General features: G+C 40.9%; 1 protein-coding gene across 4 annotated transcripts in view; it reads left to right on the top strand.

Annotated features, from left to right (window-relative positions):
• Nucleotides 1–277: 277 nt before the first annotated feature.
• The window catches only part of slc4a4 (solute carrier family 4 member 4), a 258202-nt gene continuing 240683 nt past the window's right edge, over nt 278–17796 (top strand). For all 4 annotated transcript variants that reach the window (XM_062981084.1, XM_062981086.1, XM_062981083.1 and 1 more), the window contains exon 1: nt 278–305. The gene's annotated coding sequence lies outside the window, so the exon portion shown is untranslated. The remainder of the gene's footprint in view (nt 306–17796) is intronic.

Below are 17796 nucleotides of genomic sequence, written 5' to 3'. Positions count from 1 at the left end.
AGAGCCTCCTTCCCCTCCGTCCCTTCTCTCTTTCCCGTCTGGAAAGGAAAGAGAGACCTCAAGAGAGAAGTCCGCCGGCGGAGGAGAGAGGCTGCTTCTTCTTCTTCTTCCTTCGCCTCATTGAAAGTCAAGAAAGTTTGTCTCACCTCCGAGCCCGGCTTCCCACGTTGGAAGGGGTTTCTCTTTCCGTGTCGGATCCGGCGGGGAAAAGAAGTTAAAGGGGAAAGAGGAGAAGGACAGAAGAGTTTCCCCCGAAGAAAGGGCGCCTTGGCGATGGAGGAGCGGCGCAAAGGAGACCCCCGCAGGTAAAGGATCCTCTGCCCCGCTCATCTGGACTTATACCGCTTTATAATGCGGTGTGGAACTGCATGCTATGGTCAGCCAAAGAATGCAGTTCCAACTGGCCATAGATTGAGCTGCATGAGATGGGGCTCTACTCTGAGCATTATAAGGTTTCCCCCTGACGTTAAGTCCGACTCTGGGGGTTGGTGCTCATCTCCATTTCTAAGCCGCAGAGCCGGCGTTGTCCGTAGACACCTCCAAGGTCATGTGGCATGGGGCGCCGTTACCTTCCCGCCAGAGCGGTACCTATTCATCTACTCACCTTGGCTGTTTTCGAACTGTTAGGTTGGCAGGAGCTGGGCTAACAACGGGCGCTCATTCCGCTCATAAGGCAGTATAGGTCCAGCCAAAGAGCCCAAAAGAAAGTGGATGGTTGTGTGAGTTTGGGGACCCTTTCACGCAGCTGAATAAAATCCCACATTTTCAGCTTTGAACTGGGTTATATGGTAGTATGGACTCAGATAACTCAGTGGCATTTTCTGATTGATATTCTGGGTTATATGGCCATGTGGGTTCTTCAGAGAGTTCCACTGCTGAACAGCTCTCACAGTGAGGAAGTTCTTCCTAATCTTCAGACGGATTCTCCTTTCTTGTAGTTTGTAACAATGGCTTCAAACTACTGGAAAGGAGATTCCACCTGAACATGAAGAAGAATAGGGTTGTTGTGTGTTTTTCTGGCCATGTTCCAGAAGCATTCTCTCCTGACGTTTCGCCTGCATCTATGGCAGGCATCCTCAGAGGTTGTGAGGAACATGGCCATACAGCCTGGAAAACACACAACAACCCTATGATTCCAGCCATGAAAGCCTTCGACAACACATTGAACAACTCATGAGGAAGAACTTCTGAACTTTGAGAGCTGTTCAGCAGTGGACCTCTCTCTGTCTGGATGGGCATCTGTCGGAGGGGAGCTTTGGATGCGATTTTCCTAGTTCTTGGCAAGATGGGGTTGGACTGGATGGCTCACAAGGTCTCTTCCAACTCTACGATTCTATGATTCTATGTTTTCATTTATATTCCACTTGTTTCCTTTATGGGATTCTAGGTGGCTCACGATCACACCATTCACACCACATTTGCTTGTTTGTGTCTCTTTGTCTATCTCTCTATCTATTTATTTGTTGTACTTTTTAACTGCCTTCATGTCAGCTTCCACTTATAGTGGCTTACAGATAGGGACATCTACATATTCATGTGAATGAATATGAATATTATATGTATCAGTCTATTTGTTGTGCTTTTAAACTGCCTTCAAGTCCGCTTCGACTACGGGCAACCTTATGAAGGAGGCACAGCCTGTAATTCAGCTTCATAGTAGAATGATTTCAGTTTGGCACCATTTGAACTGCCCTGGTTCCATGCTGTGGAATCCCAGGATTTGTAGTTTGGTGAGGAATCAACACACTTTGGTAGAGCCAACTAAAGACCTTGGGTTTATCTACACCAGTGGTTCCCAACCTGTGGTCCATGGACCACCAGTGGTCTTCAAGAACTAAAATATGGTCCACAGCCTCACTGTTACTACTACGGATAATAACATAACCTAACCAAAAAAATGTTCTTCTTGGTGTCTTAGTTTTTAGGCCTGTTCCTGGGGTTATTTGGAGTGCTGATTCGGAAAAATGCATTGGATAGACCACATCAGCTCTAGATTATTACATATGGTTTTCTGTGGGAGAGTAGATGGCGACTATTGGATGGCATATGTTCTGTATCAGAAACTAGACTGATGTGGTCTATGCAATGCAAATTTCTGAATCAGCACCACAAATAACCAAACCGAATATAAAATTGACCAAAAACTGATTTGTAACCCTTTTGGTACCAATGTTGGAAAGTGATCCCTGGTCAAAGTGGCCCCGGGTCAAAAAGAAGTTGGGAACCACTCATCTACACTGTAGGATGGGTGCTATTTGGCACCACTTCAACTGTCTCACTCAATGTTATGGAATCCTTGGTGTTGTAGTTTGATAAGGTCTCTAGCCTCCTGGCAAAAAGCACTGGTACATCATGAAACTACAGCTCCCATGACTCTATAGCATTGAGCCACGGTGGTTGAAGAGATGTCAGAGCTCATTAGATCTACAGTGTAGATGTGTACCCCAAGACAGTTTACAATTACACCACAACATTTGGTCCTATATGTGTGTGTGTGTATTTCTATATATGTGTGTGTGTGCTGTTGTTGTTTACTGTCTTTAAGTCAACGTATGCTGTGAATGAAATACCTGCCTTGATTGATGGTGCATCTACACTGTAGATTTAATGCTCAATGTATAGAGTCATGGCATTTACAAGGTCTTCAGCCTTGTCTGCCTCGTCAGACCGCAGATCCCAAGATTCCATAGCATTGAACCATGGCTGTCAAACTGCTTTAATTCTACAGTGTAGATGCACCTACACTCTGTCCATCTGGTATACAGTCTTCCTCTTTTCCTACTATCTTCTTCCTTACCAAGAATTATTGTCTTTCCTAGTGAATCCCATCTTCTCATGATATGTCCAAAGTTTGACACTATCACAGTTTACTCATTTTGCTTCCAACGAGAGTTCAGACTTGATTAGCGTCTATTGATTTGTATTTTTAGCAGTCGGAGATATCAGTACTATACTTCTTTGATTCTAAGATGCCATCTATTGTAAACTAAATTCAGTGCCACCAACCAAAAAAACCCATCTATCTATCTATCTATCTATCTATCAATCAAAGCACTCATTATTCTAAAACGCATCCCATTTTAGAAATGTTTACATGGTACATCTTAGAATCGAAGTGTATCTTAGAATCAATGACGTTCCGTGGTATGGCTTGATACTTCAGGGTCTTGTCTTGTTCTTTCCTAGTTGCCCTCCCAAATCCTTCTCTTTCCTGATTTCCTGAATGCAATTTCCAATCAGAATAAATGTATGGAAACACAAACTATTTAAGTGTCTTCATGATCTCCTTTACAGTTTGGTAGATCATCAGTGTTTCTGAATGTTCATCTATAAACTTACTTTGTCACATCCTTCCTTGAGTTTCTTTAGTAATCATTCTGAGTGTTTGCTATTTCCTGCTATTAGTACGGTGTCATCTGCATAGCTTGAACTGTTGAGGATACTTCTTCCAGTTTTCACAACTCTTTTGTCTGAGTCTAATCCTGCTTTTTCATATGATTCTGGAAGTGGCAGAACAAAAAAGGAGAACCTTCTCCAAGTCTAGAAGGACTGCCAAGGAATAATACTGGGTGCTCTAGGCTATGTTTCAGAGGAAGGAACTGGCAGAACTACCTCTGAGGATTCCTTGAATGAAAATGCTCAATGAAATCCATGGGGTTGCCATAAATTGAGAGGTGACTTGAAGGCACATACAACATACCCATGGGATTGTTGACCAGTAATGGAAACCAATGATGACAGCAAAATATTTCTGTGTCTCTGTTAAATCCGATTCCTCCCAGGAGCATGAGGTGGTTTCCCTTGTTCGTTCTTCCTTCCTTTCTCTCTTCCCTCTTTTCTGTTTCTTGAGCTTTATCTTCCCTACAATCATTTGAATGAAAGTGACTAATGTCTGCATTGACCCAGAGACCTTCTTCTATGGCTTAGCGGGATTGCAGTTTCCAATCTGGATTTCAACCCTTTCCCCATATAGTCTCATTTGAATTTCCTTACCACTAGACTAGGAGGCGCGATTTTCCTTCCGTTGCTCAATCACTGAACTCTCTTTAGTTTTACTCTATTTTATTTATAGCACAGCTTTAAAAAAAAAGAAAGGGGGAAAAAAACAAAAAAGGTTCCACACCCCTTTGCTCTTAAGGCAGCTGACCGGGTTTAAATAATTTATAGTCCCAGAGAAGAGAAGGGAAAGCAATGGTGTGCGTAAAAGAAAATAGAGCAAGGCATTTCCCCTGGGGATGAAAGTGGTCAAATGTGAAGTAATAAATACAAAAGTGTGTGCTCCAAAGCACGTGCAAAATATCTCTCCCCATCTCATGCTCGTGATTGTGGAAGTGACTGCCGCTTAAGTATTGCGGGTAGATCATTAAGGGGATAAGTCTTGTTTTGGAAGAGAATCAATGCTTAGACTTATGAGAAGTCCCTCATTTCTTTTCAGTCTCACTGCCCCCAAATGCACAAACTAACCTGAAAATTGCATCTCCTGGCTTCATTTTCCTTTGTGTTGGTATAAGTAAGACTGTTTCTAGATTCTTGTTTATGCTAGGAAAGCACTTTGCATATGTTCTGAGACCTCTATTATCACTTAACCCCTTTGTGAGGGTATTTCCCATCGCTGGAATATTCACTTAAGCTGAAGTTTGGCGAATTTGAAATAATACAGAATTCCTAACAGGACACAGAACATTTTGATATCGGTTGAAGAAAAGAAAGGTGTTATTTCTGAGGTTTGGGAAATCTACAAGGTTGCAAAGGTGTTAAGTTGTAGTGAATCGGACAGGGACGTGGTGTACGGTACAAGTCGTAGGGAAGTGCTCTTCAAAGTGGTGGTCCTTGGACCATTACCAGTGGGTTTTCCATACAGTTAACTAACTGTAGACTCCAAAATACATGTAGTGGAGCATGTACCGTATTTGCCAGGCTGGAGAGAGACACGAGTCTGGAGAGAAACATAAGGTGGAAGAGAGAGTGAGGATCTATGAAGCTGTGAGAATCCAAATGAAGTGTTTGATGTGAATCCACATTTCCTGCTATTTTCATATCCTTAGTTTCTGTCCAGCATCACCTATCTCACTCAAATACAGTGAGTATCTAATGGGATTTGATCATTGCCGCACCCTTGTGATCTGCTGACCTGAAGGTTGCCGGTTCAAATCCGTGAGATCAGGTGAGCTTCCATCCGTCAGATCTAGCTTGTGAGGACATGAGAGAAGCCTTCCAGTAACACATCTAGGTGTCCCCTGAGCAACGTCTCTGTAGACGGCAAATTCTCACACCAGAAGGGACTTGCAGTATGTTCTCAAGTCACTTCTGACACGATTAAAAAAGTCATTGGAACCAATTGTCCAGAAAGATGGTGTTGTCTCCTCTGGATATCTTTAAAAAGAGGCTGGACATTTACATTCTGCGGATTTTGGTATTTGAGCAGAGTTGTAGATAAGGTAAAGGTTTCCCCTGACATTAAGTCCAGTTGTGACCCACTCTGGGAGTTGGTGCTCATCTCCATTTCTAAGTCAAAGAGCCAGTGTTGTCCATAGACACCTCCAGCATGACTGCATGGAGCCCCGTTACCTTCCCGCCGGAGCAGTACCTATTGACCTACTCACATTTGCATGTTTTTGAACTGCTAGGTTGGCAGAAGCTGGGGCTAACAGTGGGAGTGCAATCTGCTCCCGGGATTTGAACTTGGGACCTTTTGGGTTGTAGATATGGAGTTGTAGATATGGAGGTCCAAATGTACTGGTGCTTGAACCATTAGCTGTCGTGTCACTGAAAAGTTTCCTAGAAGGAAAGGAACAATTGTAGTCAACGGGCATAAGTACAGTGCCAGTGTTTGGCACAACAACAACAACAAAATAGTTGCCAGTCTGCCCATCAGGTAGCTTGAGAAGGACTGCTGTTGGATATGCTCTGTGATGCAGGTTGGAAAAATTGCTTTGTTGGATGTCAAATCAACTAACCAAATATCATGGCCAATAGTTGTTGCTTCAGAAGTTCTGGGGTGGTAGAGTAAAAGGGTAACATTCCCAAGTTCTGACTATAAGATTGCAAGAAAGTTGTGGAAATCTGAAGGCACTTGAGTCTCAGCAGAGAGGTTGGGGGATGAAGATATGTTGCGTTGCCAAGTGTTGCTTCTTCAGCTTGTTGTTGATTTTGTCGTTAAGTTGACTTTTGTGGTGACCTTATGAATGAGAGATCTCCAAGAGCAGCTGTGAAAAATAGCATCTATTTATGTATATCAGTGGTCCCTGACCATTGGTCATTTGCGTGTTTTGGCCTTCTGCTCCCAGAATTCCTGATAGTTGGCCAAGCTGGTTGGTCCCAAACACCTGGAAGAACCTGGTTAGAAATCACTGATTTATATAATGGCTACACATAACTCCAAGTCTCCCGAGAGTATGCAGTGCAAATTACTAAGGAAGGAAAAGAGTGCTGAGATAACTGGGAAATGTTAGAAACTGGTTTTGGAAAACAAGATTTTGAGGCACACAGGAATATCTTCCTCATTTCAGCAGGGAAATAATTTTATGGGTAGATAAAGTTATTGAAGACCAGGGTATGCATTCCATGCAGTTATATGTGACTTTGTGCCAGTAAATCTTTCATAGGTAAAGGTAAAAGTTTTCCCCTGACATTAAGCCTAATTGTTTCTGACTCTGGTGGTTGGTGCTCATCTCCATTTCAAAGCCAAAGAGCTGGCATTGCCTGTAGGCACCTCCAAGGTCATGTGGCCGGCAAGACTGCATGGAGCACTGTTACCTTCCTGCCAGAGCAGTACCTATTTATCTACTTACATTTGCATGTTTTCAAACTGCTAGTTTGGCAGAAGCTGTGGCTAACAGCAGGAGCTCACCTCACTCCCCGGATTCAAATGGTCAGCAAGTTCAGTAGCTCAGCAGTTTAATCCACTGCGCCATTGGGGGCTCCCTAAATCCTTCATAGAAAATAATATTCCATATTATTATAAATCTTTCATAGAAAATAATCAATATGGAATACAGCCACTGGAAGTTGAAGTCTTGAATCGAGCACTAGCAAGCAGAAAGAGGTGCTTACAATTTTCCTCTCAAACTGCTAGTCTCCTCTGAATTTTCTTTCTCATCATCAGCTTTTCTCCAGTGGGGAAGAAGATAAAAATACATGTACAAGCAGTCCCCAAGTTACCAACATCTTACTTACAGATTATTCATAGTTCAGAATGGGGTGAGACAACAGGAAGTGAGAAAAATCTACCCCTCGGAAGGGAAATTCACTCCTGAAAGAGTTATCATGGAGATAACACTTTATCCCCATGAGGCTTTATCAACAATCCTTGTTTCCATAACAAGCCAAGATTTCCAAAATCCTATTGTCAAGGGAACAGAAAGTGAGGAGAAATATTTTGAATAGGAGCAAAGGCAGCAAAAAAACAACAACACTTCATTGGTGTTAACTTTTCCCTATGCTATCCAAAGCTAATATATGTATGCATATATGCATGTATTGTATTGTATGTGGCTGGAATTATACTTTAAAATCTAGCTGTTTCAACTTACAACTTCATAACTTGGGAATTGCCTGTATATTGTTCCCCATGCAGTTCGTGTGTGCGATTTGGAATAGAAAAACTTTGCATTGTTTTAAACTTTGTATATTGTATTTTATGACTATTTTATGACTATTTTATGATTGTTTTAACTGTTTTAATCATTTTAGTTTATTGTATATCAGTGTAACGGCATCAATTGCCACTTGTAAGCCGCCCTGAGTCTCCTCGGGTGAGAAGGGCGGGGTATAAATAATTGAAATAATAATAATAATAATAGAAAAATGGCTTGAAGTCAGGGAAAGATAACTGTGGTGCTTGTGTGATGCGCTGATCAAGGATAAAGTAGCAACTTGTGGTCTAAGCGAAAGTAGCAACAACACAGCCATGTGTAAGCCTGTGGTTTGAAACGGAGATAGGAGCGGTTTGGCAATATCCACTGCAAGCTGGATGTGGTTGAATTACTAAAATGTGGAAGGTGGCATTGGGATAAATGTATAGCTGAAAAATGTTGGTCTGGGAATACATTGCTGAAAGATTCAGCGGAAAGTGTTATGAGTTCCTTATCTGTTTGGTCTACCTATTTTGACGGAGACCCCGGTGGCGCAGTGGGTTAAACCCTTGTGTTGGCAGAACTGCTGACCAACAGGTCGGCGGTTCAAATCCGGGGAGAGTTGGTGAGCTCCCTCTGTCAGCTCCAGCTCCCCATGCGGGGACATGAGAGCAGCCTCACACAAGGATGGTAAAACATCAAACATCTGGGCGTCCCCTGAGCAACAACCTTGCAGATGGCCAATTCTCTCACACCTTGAAGTTTCTTAAGTTGCTCCTGACACGAAAAAACAAAACAATTATGACCATTGTCATGCCAATATGTGCTCAGTAATGACCATGGTGCCAGCTCCCTCATTTTTTTGGATTTCTCTTTTACTTGTTAAGTTCCTTCCTATCCAGGGCCACCCACATTTACCAGTGTACGAGACATGGGCTTTTAAAAGGAAATGATGGCGAACAGAGCGTGAGCCTTGGAGCTGAGCAGGTTTGAGAGAGCTGTGGTCAGACTTTTAAGCAAAAGGCACTGCTTTCGGTTGATAGGGTTGTTTTGTTACCAGTCAAACCATATTGCAGGTGACAGTCCCTGCACAGAGAATTCACCTTGGGAGCTGCTGAATTAATCTTGTTCGTGCATCCTTTGTGGATAGATGCAAAAGAAAGAAATGTCCCACACCTGTTCGTCCTGATTGGTTAAGAAAGATGGTACTTTCATCTCACCAAAACACGAACACTCTTCTCTATTTTTAATTTGCGTGAATAATTTCCATGGGGATAGGAAACTATAAGTAGTTGTGACTCCTTTCTAGAGAGAACCCATACAGAAAACTCTCTTTTTCAACTAGTACTTGCTCATGAGAAAGTGACCACTAGTATATAAGGTGCTGGAGTAAAGGAAAATAAAAATTGTCACTCAACTTAGTTTGCTTATGTTTGAGTTTTGCTACACAGACATGCAGATAATGATGTTCCATGTTTGTTTTGCTATATGTACACATAGTCTCAGTGCTGTTTTTGTAGTATAGTAGAGTCTCACATATCCAACATAAACGGGCCGGCAGAATGTTGGATAAGCGAATATGTTGGATAATAAGGAGGGATTAAGGCAAAGCCTATTAAACATCAAATTAGGTTATGATTTTACAAATTAAGAACCAAAACATCATGTTATACAACAAATTTGACAGAAAAAGTAGTTCAATACGCAGTAATGCTATGTAGTAATAACTGTATTTACAAATTTAGCACCAATATATCACAATGTATTGAAAACATTGACTACAAAAATGCGTTGGATAATCCAGAATGTTGGATAAGCAAGTGTTGGATAAGTGAGACTCTACTGTATTTCTATTATATGCAGAAGATAAAATGTACTAGTAAAAACATTTGGCTGTATATAATACAGACTGTGTTTTGTATGCATGTGTTTTGGACTAGGAGACAGGAGACTTGGGTTCTAATAAATGCCAATGGAGTGCCCTTGGGTGACCATGAGAAAGTCGCACTCTCTCAGCCTCAAAGAAAGCAAAGGTGGCCTCCTTCTGAAGACATTTTGCCAAGAAAATCTGGTACTAGGTTCGTCCTAGGCTCCTTCTACACTGTCCTTATATGCCCGGATCTGATCCCATGCTATCTGCTTTGGACTGGATTACATGTGTCTCCACTGCCATATAATCTGGGATAAGCAGATAATTTAGGATCAGATCCTGGGATATAAGGACAGTGTCGAAGTGGCCTTGGAGTTGCCATAAATTGGAAGTGACTTGAAAGCCCACGGCAACAACAGTTGAAAACTGTTGATTGCATTATAATTCCAGGCAGGAAACAATCAGGGCCAGCTAACACCTCCCAGCAAAGGATTCCCCCAGGCAAGAAGCAGCCAGGCTTTGAAGTTACGCTATTCAGTGTTAATTGCAACCTTCACACTTGTCTCAGACAAGAATTCTTTCTCCCACCCTGGATATTATTCCACAGATATATAAACCCCACTTGCCTAGTTTCCAACACATCTCACAACCTCTGAGGATGCCTGCCATAGATGTGGGTGAAACGTCAGGAGAGAATGCTTCTGGAACATGGCCATACAGCCTGGAAAACTCACAGCAACCCAATGATTCTGGCCATGAATGCCTTTGACAACAAATTATTTGAGATTGTCATCAAAGAAAATAGCAATAGCGTAGCATTCTTAACAACTCCTTGATTTAAAGTACAAAATCTCCACTTCTTAGAACAGTATAAATATTTTTTTAAAAATGTGTTGTTTCCAATTCAGAAGTCTTTGTGGGATGACTGTCTGCTATGACTGTCTGTGGGATATTTTGCTATATCTCCTCCTCTCTTTAGTTGCTAAATGAAGATACATGTTTCTAGTTCAACTAGTGTTGTGTTTACATTTAACAGAGAACAAACACCAGAGAAATGCAAACTGTTAAGTCCTTTGGGTTGTTTAAACTGAAGACATCAAAGCCCCAATTTCCAAGGAAATGTATTTCAACATGTGACTTGTATAAAACTTAAAACCTTACGCATCGATCTGTTGCTAAGAGGAAATATTCCCATGTCCATAGCATAGTGGAATTAATTTATTACCCGCCCTTCTTTTTTGCTTTCTTTGAATGAATTTCCTGCTAACTCCAGTGTGGTGCCTGCCCTCATTCTCGTCTGCTAAGCTTGCTGTCTTAGTGTCCTTTTGTTCGCTATACTTTTCCCCCCATGTTACATCATTATAATGTTGTAATAAGCCCGTCCTTTGTTTGCAGTCCCCTTTCGACTCCCCTGCTTTGGTTTCTATTCACTGAAGGCATCACTAAGGGGTGTGATCAGAGGGAGTATATGTGAATGGCTCTATGCTGGACACAATAACTTCGCAGAAAAATGGGCGGAGGTTGTATTCATTAACAGATCGCACTAAAGTTTAGATAACTATTTTTCTGTGTAATTTTTTCTTTCATCACAGTTGTGTTTATGGCATAGGCTGTTTGACCTGAGTCATTTACTTTTGCATCTGATCTTGATCTAGAGCTTTATCTCTCATCTCCATGGTTGTTTTCCCAGCTCTTCTTTTTATGTAGTATAATTTAGGAGATGAATACAGGCTCTAATTTTTTATTATGTGAGTTACAGAGGTCAGTTCCCAAGACATTGCTCCACTGTAATATGACCAAGTGTAGAGTTAATACAGTTCGACACAGCTTTAAATTGCTATGGCTCATTGGTATGGAATCGTGGACATTGCAGTTTCACAAAGTGTTTTGCCTTTCCTGCAAAAGAGTGGTGGTGCCTCAATAAATTACAAATCCCCGGATTCTATAGCATTGAGCTTTGGCAGTTGAAGTGGTATCAAACTGCATTAATTCTACAATACAGATGCACCCTCGGAGATTGATTCTCACACTAACCATCCAAGGATGGTGGATGACAGCTCTGCTAGTGTCAAAGTAGGGTCTGGCAACTTGTTCTATGTGTATAAAGTATATTTTATTTACAGCATTTATATTCCACCCTTCTCACCCCAAAGGGGACTCAGGGTGATGGTGGTGATGGGCATACTGGGTGCTGTGCCAAAAGATCTCAGCCGGCATTTGGAAACAATAGACATTGACAAAATTATGATCTGCCAACTGCAAAAGGCCACCCTACTGGGATCTGTGCGCATCATCCGAAAATACATCACACAGTCCTAAACGCTTGGGAAGGGTTTGACTTGTGATTTTGTGAAACGAAATCCAGCATATCTATCTTGTTTGCTGTGTCATACAATAAAATAATAATAATAATAGTAATAATAATAATAACAACAATAATAGTAAAGAACTGGTGGGATCACAAACCTGCAGAAGTATTGGAAAATGAGCACGCAAAGATACTGTGGGATTTCCGAATCCAGACTGACAACGTTCTGGAACACAACACACCAGACATCACAGTTGTGGAAAAGAAAAAGGTTTGGATCATTGATGTCGCCAGCCCAGGTGACAGTCGCATTGACAAAAAACAACAGGAAAAACTCAGCCGCTATCAGGACCTCAAGATTGAACTTGAAAGACTCTGGCAGAAACCAGTGCAGGTGGTCCCGGTGGTGATTGTCACACTGGGTGCCGTGCCAAAAGATCTCAGCCGGCATTTGGAAACAATAGACATTGACAAAATTACGATCTGCCAACTGCAAAAGGCCACCCTACTGGGATCTGCACACATAATCTGAAAATACATCACACAGTCCTAAACGCTTGGGAAGTGTTCAACTTGTGATTTTGTGATACGAAATCCAGTATATCTATCTTGTTTGCTGTGTCATACAATAAAATAATAATAATAATAATAATAATAATAATAATAATAATAATAATAATAATAATTAATATACCGCTCTATCTCCTGAAAGGGACTCAGGGTGGTTTTCAAACATAAGTACAAACAACATACACTTTCATAAACAGCACAATAAAGACATTGTTAAAACAAGATAAACTATACAACTAAGATAAACAATAAGTAAACAGTCACAACCAAACCAAATCACAGAACATACATATGTGGCAAACATTCAATGCAGTTTATACACTGACAAGACAGACAATTGTACATAGATAGAGGTATATATAGGCATTTCCCATCTTCAGCATCTTGGAGAATTGTGCTCGGTTCCTGCCACAGGGGGTGCTGTTGCTCCATCTTCCTTCTGAAGAGCTTTGTTTGTAAGCTTCCTCCTTGATTGAAATGCCAGCATTTTCCTGGCATTTTCCTTATGGGTGCCTTAAAATACTTCCCCCCTTTTAAGCCTTTATCTATTTACATTTTGCTTTCGAACCACTAGGTAGGCGGAAGCTGAGCTAAAGGTCAGGAGCTCACCCTGACCTGGGCTACGAACTGTCAACCTCTTGATCAACAAGATTTACTGCAGCTGCTGCTTTAACCTGCTACGTTAAAGCCTGGCCCATGACTTATCTCATTATGTGCATGTTTGTAAATACAGGTATTCCAAAATCCGAAAAAATATCTGAAGTCTAGAATACTTTTGGTCCCAAGCTTTTTGGATAAGGAGCATTCAGTCTGTATTGATTCCAAATCCAGCTTTAAAACAACAAAAATTGTAACAGTTTATATTTTTTAATATTTCAGAAAAAAATATTTGTAATTCTAATTAACAATTTCTTAAACTATAAATTCTCAGTTGCAAAGAATTGTTGCCATGAATTCAGCTTGCACTTGAGCATTTTACCATCATGCAAGATGGGAAATATTTTAGACAACTGCATGTGACACAGGACTCAAAGGCAAATTGTTTCAGATATACACATAATAACAAAAAACGGGAAAAACAAAAAACATCTCAAAATTGTACAAAGTCTCCAATAACAAAAACAAAGCGTTTTGCCACACCATATCAATGCAAAAGAAAAACATTAGGTGCAAGAGTACTTACAATGAGTACTACAGCTAACAACTAACACAAGTCAGGAGATGACACATGCATATACAGTACACTGCTTTTAATGTTTTACTATCATTTCTTGACATCACTTCAACTATTGTAGCTCAATGTAGTTTTACAAGGTCTTTAGCTGTCAATGTCCAATAGTGCTGGTGCCTCACCATACTACAAACCTCAGTTCCATGGAATTGTGCCACGGCAGTTAAACTGGCATCAAACTGCATTAATTTTACAGTGCAGATTAACCCAATGTCCTTGTACATCAGCAAGCTTGCTGCTGGCAAGTTCTGTTCACATTCCATTCAGCTGATAAGTCTGGACTTTCTCTCTGCTGGGTCATTGTGGTTTTCAAGATTGAAATCTCGTGTGTTGTCAGTATAATATCCTCAGCTGGTGGTTGTGCTTAATCATCCTGTTTTAGCAGACTATTCTAGTTCAAAGTAGAAATCTGGCCATCTTTTTGCATCCTCCATCCTTTGGCTGATTTGCCATTAAGTTATGATACATACAGGGATATAAAGATGCTGACAATTGAATGCCTGCAAATGGTTTCTGGGAGTAAAGTCAAATACTACTTTTGCAAGGGAGAAATACAGTAGAGTCTCACTTATCCAATATTCGCTTATCCAACATTCTGGATTATCCAATGCATTCTGCCTCCCACCTGAATCCACAGCTCTTTCTCTAGGCAGCAAGGACTGAACTTTTTATGGATTTAATTTTCAACAATGATGTTACTCTAAGTTCATTTTATGCAATTCTATCTTTATTTGTAGTCAATATGTTAGTAGTCAAGGTTTTCAATACATTGCGATGTTTTGGTGTTAAATTTGTAAATACAGTAATTACTACATAACGTTACCATGCATTGACCTGCATTTTCTGTCAAATTTGTTGTAAAAATGATGTTTTGGTGCTTAATTTGTAAAATCATAACGTAATTTGATGTTTAATAGGCTTTTCCTTAATCCCTCCTTATTATCCAACATTTTCTGCTTATCCAACGTTCTGCCGGCCTGTTTATGTTGGATAAGTGAGACTCTACTGCAGTGATGGCCAACCTATGACACGCGTGTCAACACTGACACGCCTAGCCATTTTTGCTGACACGCTGCCGCATGCAGATTGATTGGATGACTAATGTCTTTTGTGACCAAATTTGGTGTGATTTGGTCCAGTGGTTTTGTTGTTTACTCCATGGGAATTATGCACATTACATATATATATATATATATATATATATATATATATATATATATATTTGTAGTATATTATTATATTATTACTATTATATTATTATTATATTATTCATTATTCATGACTACATTGAAACTACAATAGAGAGAAATCAGCATGGAAACTGCAAGAGGTACCATAGATTGTTGTACATGGAAATAATGGTAGTAAATAGTTTCTGATTTATTAAATACAGTTATATATTAAAATTATATATTTTTGTTATTTAAACTATATATATTGTGAAATTATGATTTTTTTCTGGAAGTGACACACTACCCAAGTCATGCTAGGTTTTTTGGTGAATTTTGACACACCAAGCGCAAAAGCTTGCCCATCATTGCTCTACTGTATTATCATGGGCTATACAATGAGTCCTCCATGTTCAGTTGGATCATTTGTGAATGAGCTAGGAGGCTGCAGCAGTTTTCTTTTGCCCAAGTCAACTAGGGCAACATTTGACCCTTCCCCTGCTCTCTCCAGGTTGACTCAATTGAGCGTAGACTACTTTTACATTTTGAACTCATTAGGTCAAAAGTGGGGAGAGGAGAGAGCAACTGGGACATCTTAAAAGCATCAGTACAAGTGCTTTGAATTGAATGGGACTGCCTCTGACATATTGCGACAGTTGGGAGTGGAAAATGTGTTGTAGGAAGAGGATGTTAAGAAGGTGAGAATGTGGGTGAGATGGGAGGAAGGAGTAAAGAGCTAGGGAATGAAGCATGAGAGAAAGCAACCTGGAGGAGTTAAAGTCCTGGGGGGAAATGGGTTTAGGAAATGAGAGAGAACAGGAAAAGTCAAGCCAAGGGGGAAAACCTTACACAGGGCCTAATGCCAGGACAGGTTGCATTTTGTTGCATGTGAAAGGAGATCTCATTGCAGGGCTGTCTAGGAGTCTTGAAAGTTGAGAAAATGTGGAAAAGGATCTGGAAAGGGGCATCTACACCAGGCATGGGCAAACTTCAGCCCTCTAGGTGGTTTGGACTTCAGCTTGGGAGCTGAAGTCCAAAACATCTGGAGGACTGAAGTTTGACCATGCCTGATCTACACTGTAGATCAGTGGTTCCCATCCTTTGGGCCTCCAGGTGTTTTGGACTTCAACTTGGGAAGTCCAACTTGGGAGCTGAAGTCCAAAACACCTGGAGGACTGAAGTTGGACCATGCCTGATCTACACTGTAGATCAGTGGTTCCCATCCTTTGGGCCTCCAGGTGGTTTGGACTTCAGCTCCCACAGTTCCTAACAGCTGGTAAGCTGGCTGGGATTTCTGGGAGTTGAAGTCTAAAACTCCTGGAGGCCCAAAGGTTGGGAGCCACTGCTGTAGATATAAAGCAGTTTGAAACCACTTACCTGCCATGGCTCAGTGCTGTGAAATCCTAGGATTTTGCAGGGCATCAGCAAAGAAATCTAAAGACCTTGCAAAACGACAACTCACATGATTCCATAGCCTTGAGCCATGGTATCAAACTACATTAATTCCACAGCGTAAACGAACCCAAAGTCTGCAAGTATGCCGCGAACAAAAGTAGGTTGATGTGTGGAAATATGAAGGTAGATGTGTGGAAATGTGCAGAGGAAGTGGCATATACCTGAGGATCAAAAGGACAGAGCTTGGAAAAGGATTTTTTTAAAACTGCAACTAACAGAATCTTCCAGTTGTTCATGGATCAAGTTGTTAATGGGGATTCTGGGAATTGTATTCCAAAATAGATTTCTCCCCCAAGCTTAGGAAAGGACAGAAAGTACTAAGAGCAGAGAGCGCTCGAAGCCAAAGAAGTTCAGTGCTTGCTTTCTGATAAACCACGGCTTTCTAGTATAAGTCAAATATTTACCTAACAGCTGGTGATACCTCTTTTCCTCAGCACATTGGCTGAAAATAGTGCTTGTCTTATAAGGTATATTGTTCTGAAACTTACCTGGTTCTTACTGAGGGATTTAGAACATAAATGGAGAGAATGTAGTTACAAAAACAACTTCTTTTTGTTATGCTCTTCTGCATAGATACAGTAATAAAGAAGTGTAGAGAGTTTCTGGGACTTGATTAGTGCTAATAAAGATGTATAATGGTTCAGCGAGTTGGCAATATCTGACGCCAGGCAGCTTTGGAAAAAAAGAGAAGTAAATCTAATAGTCTAAATTATTTCTTAATGAAAAAAGAAGAGGAGGAAGCTGCTGTGTAGCAAACATTCCTTCTTCATAGGGAATAAATATCGTGGTGAAGTACTTCATCCATTTAACCAGGAATTAATGAGGATAAATGGGATGCACACTCCTGGGTAATAGCTACAATCTCCAGTTCTTGTAAGTGCAAATACCCGCCACTTTGTAATGGTTGCATTGTTTAAAAGAATGTGTAAATATTGACAAGAAATTAATGGCTTGCCAGGTTGAAATTCACAGCTCCTGTGTCCAACCATCTGTTGCAATTAAGGCTGCCAGATGTCCAGAGCAACGTACAGATGCAGAAAACTGGGCCAGGTTGTTCGACATTAAGTCAGTCTTCATTCTTGGATATGCCACTTCCAGGAACAGAATTGGCACAGTGTGTTTCATGGCCTTAGGCTCTGAAGCCGCTCAGCTTTCTCCTGAACAAGAGAAAGTCATTGACTAGTGAGAAAGAACAGGTGAGCCTCCCTTTACCTGTCCTTCCGCACTCTGACTTAGATACGTCCAAAGTGCCCATTAGCATACGGACTTCCTCTTCACAGTATTTTTAGTAGCCCTAAACCTGAAGTACAGGAAATCACTTTTCCCTGTGAGGTGGAGTGGAAACATTCTCTCTTTATTCCTGCATGTTTTTTAAGTCAGCATAGCAAATCTGGGCATTTCACCTGCTTGTACATTATTGACAATTTCATCCCCCTCCAGGTGTAGTGTCCTGTCGGAAGCAACTTGGAGAGCAGTGCAGTACTGGAGCCTTAGCATGTGCCGGATTATAATGTAGGAAAACACACATTTGACTCCATTGGAATCTTTGAATTAGGAGGGAAATTATTAGCAATGCAGTAGTCTGTTGTGGTCCTTCAAGTCATGCCCAATTTAGGGTG

Source organism: Anolis carolinensis, chromosome 5 (genome assembly GCF_035594765.1).
Source record: "Anolis carolinensis isolate JA03-04 chromosome 5, rAnoCar3.1.pri, whole genome shotgun sequence".
NCBI lineage: Eukaryota > Metazoa > Chordata > Lepidosauria > Squamata > Dactyloidae > Anolis > Anolis carolinensis.
The sequence above is the reverse complement of the archived record's forward strand: the minus strand, read 5'-3'. Positions and strand labels throughout refer to the sequence as shown.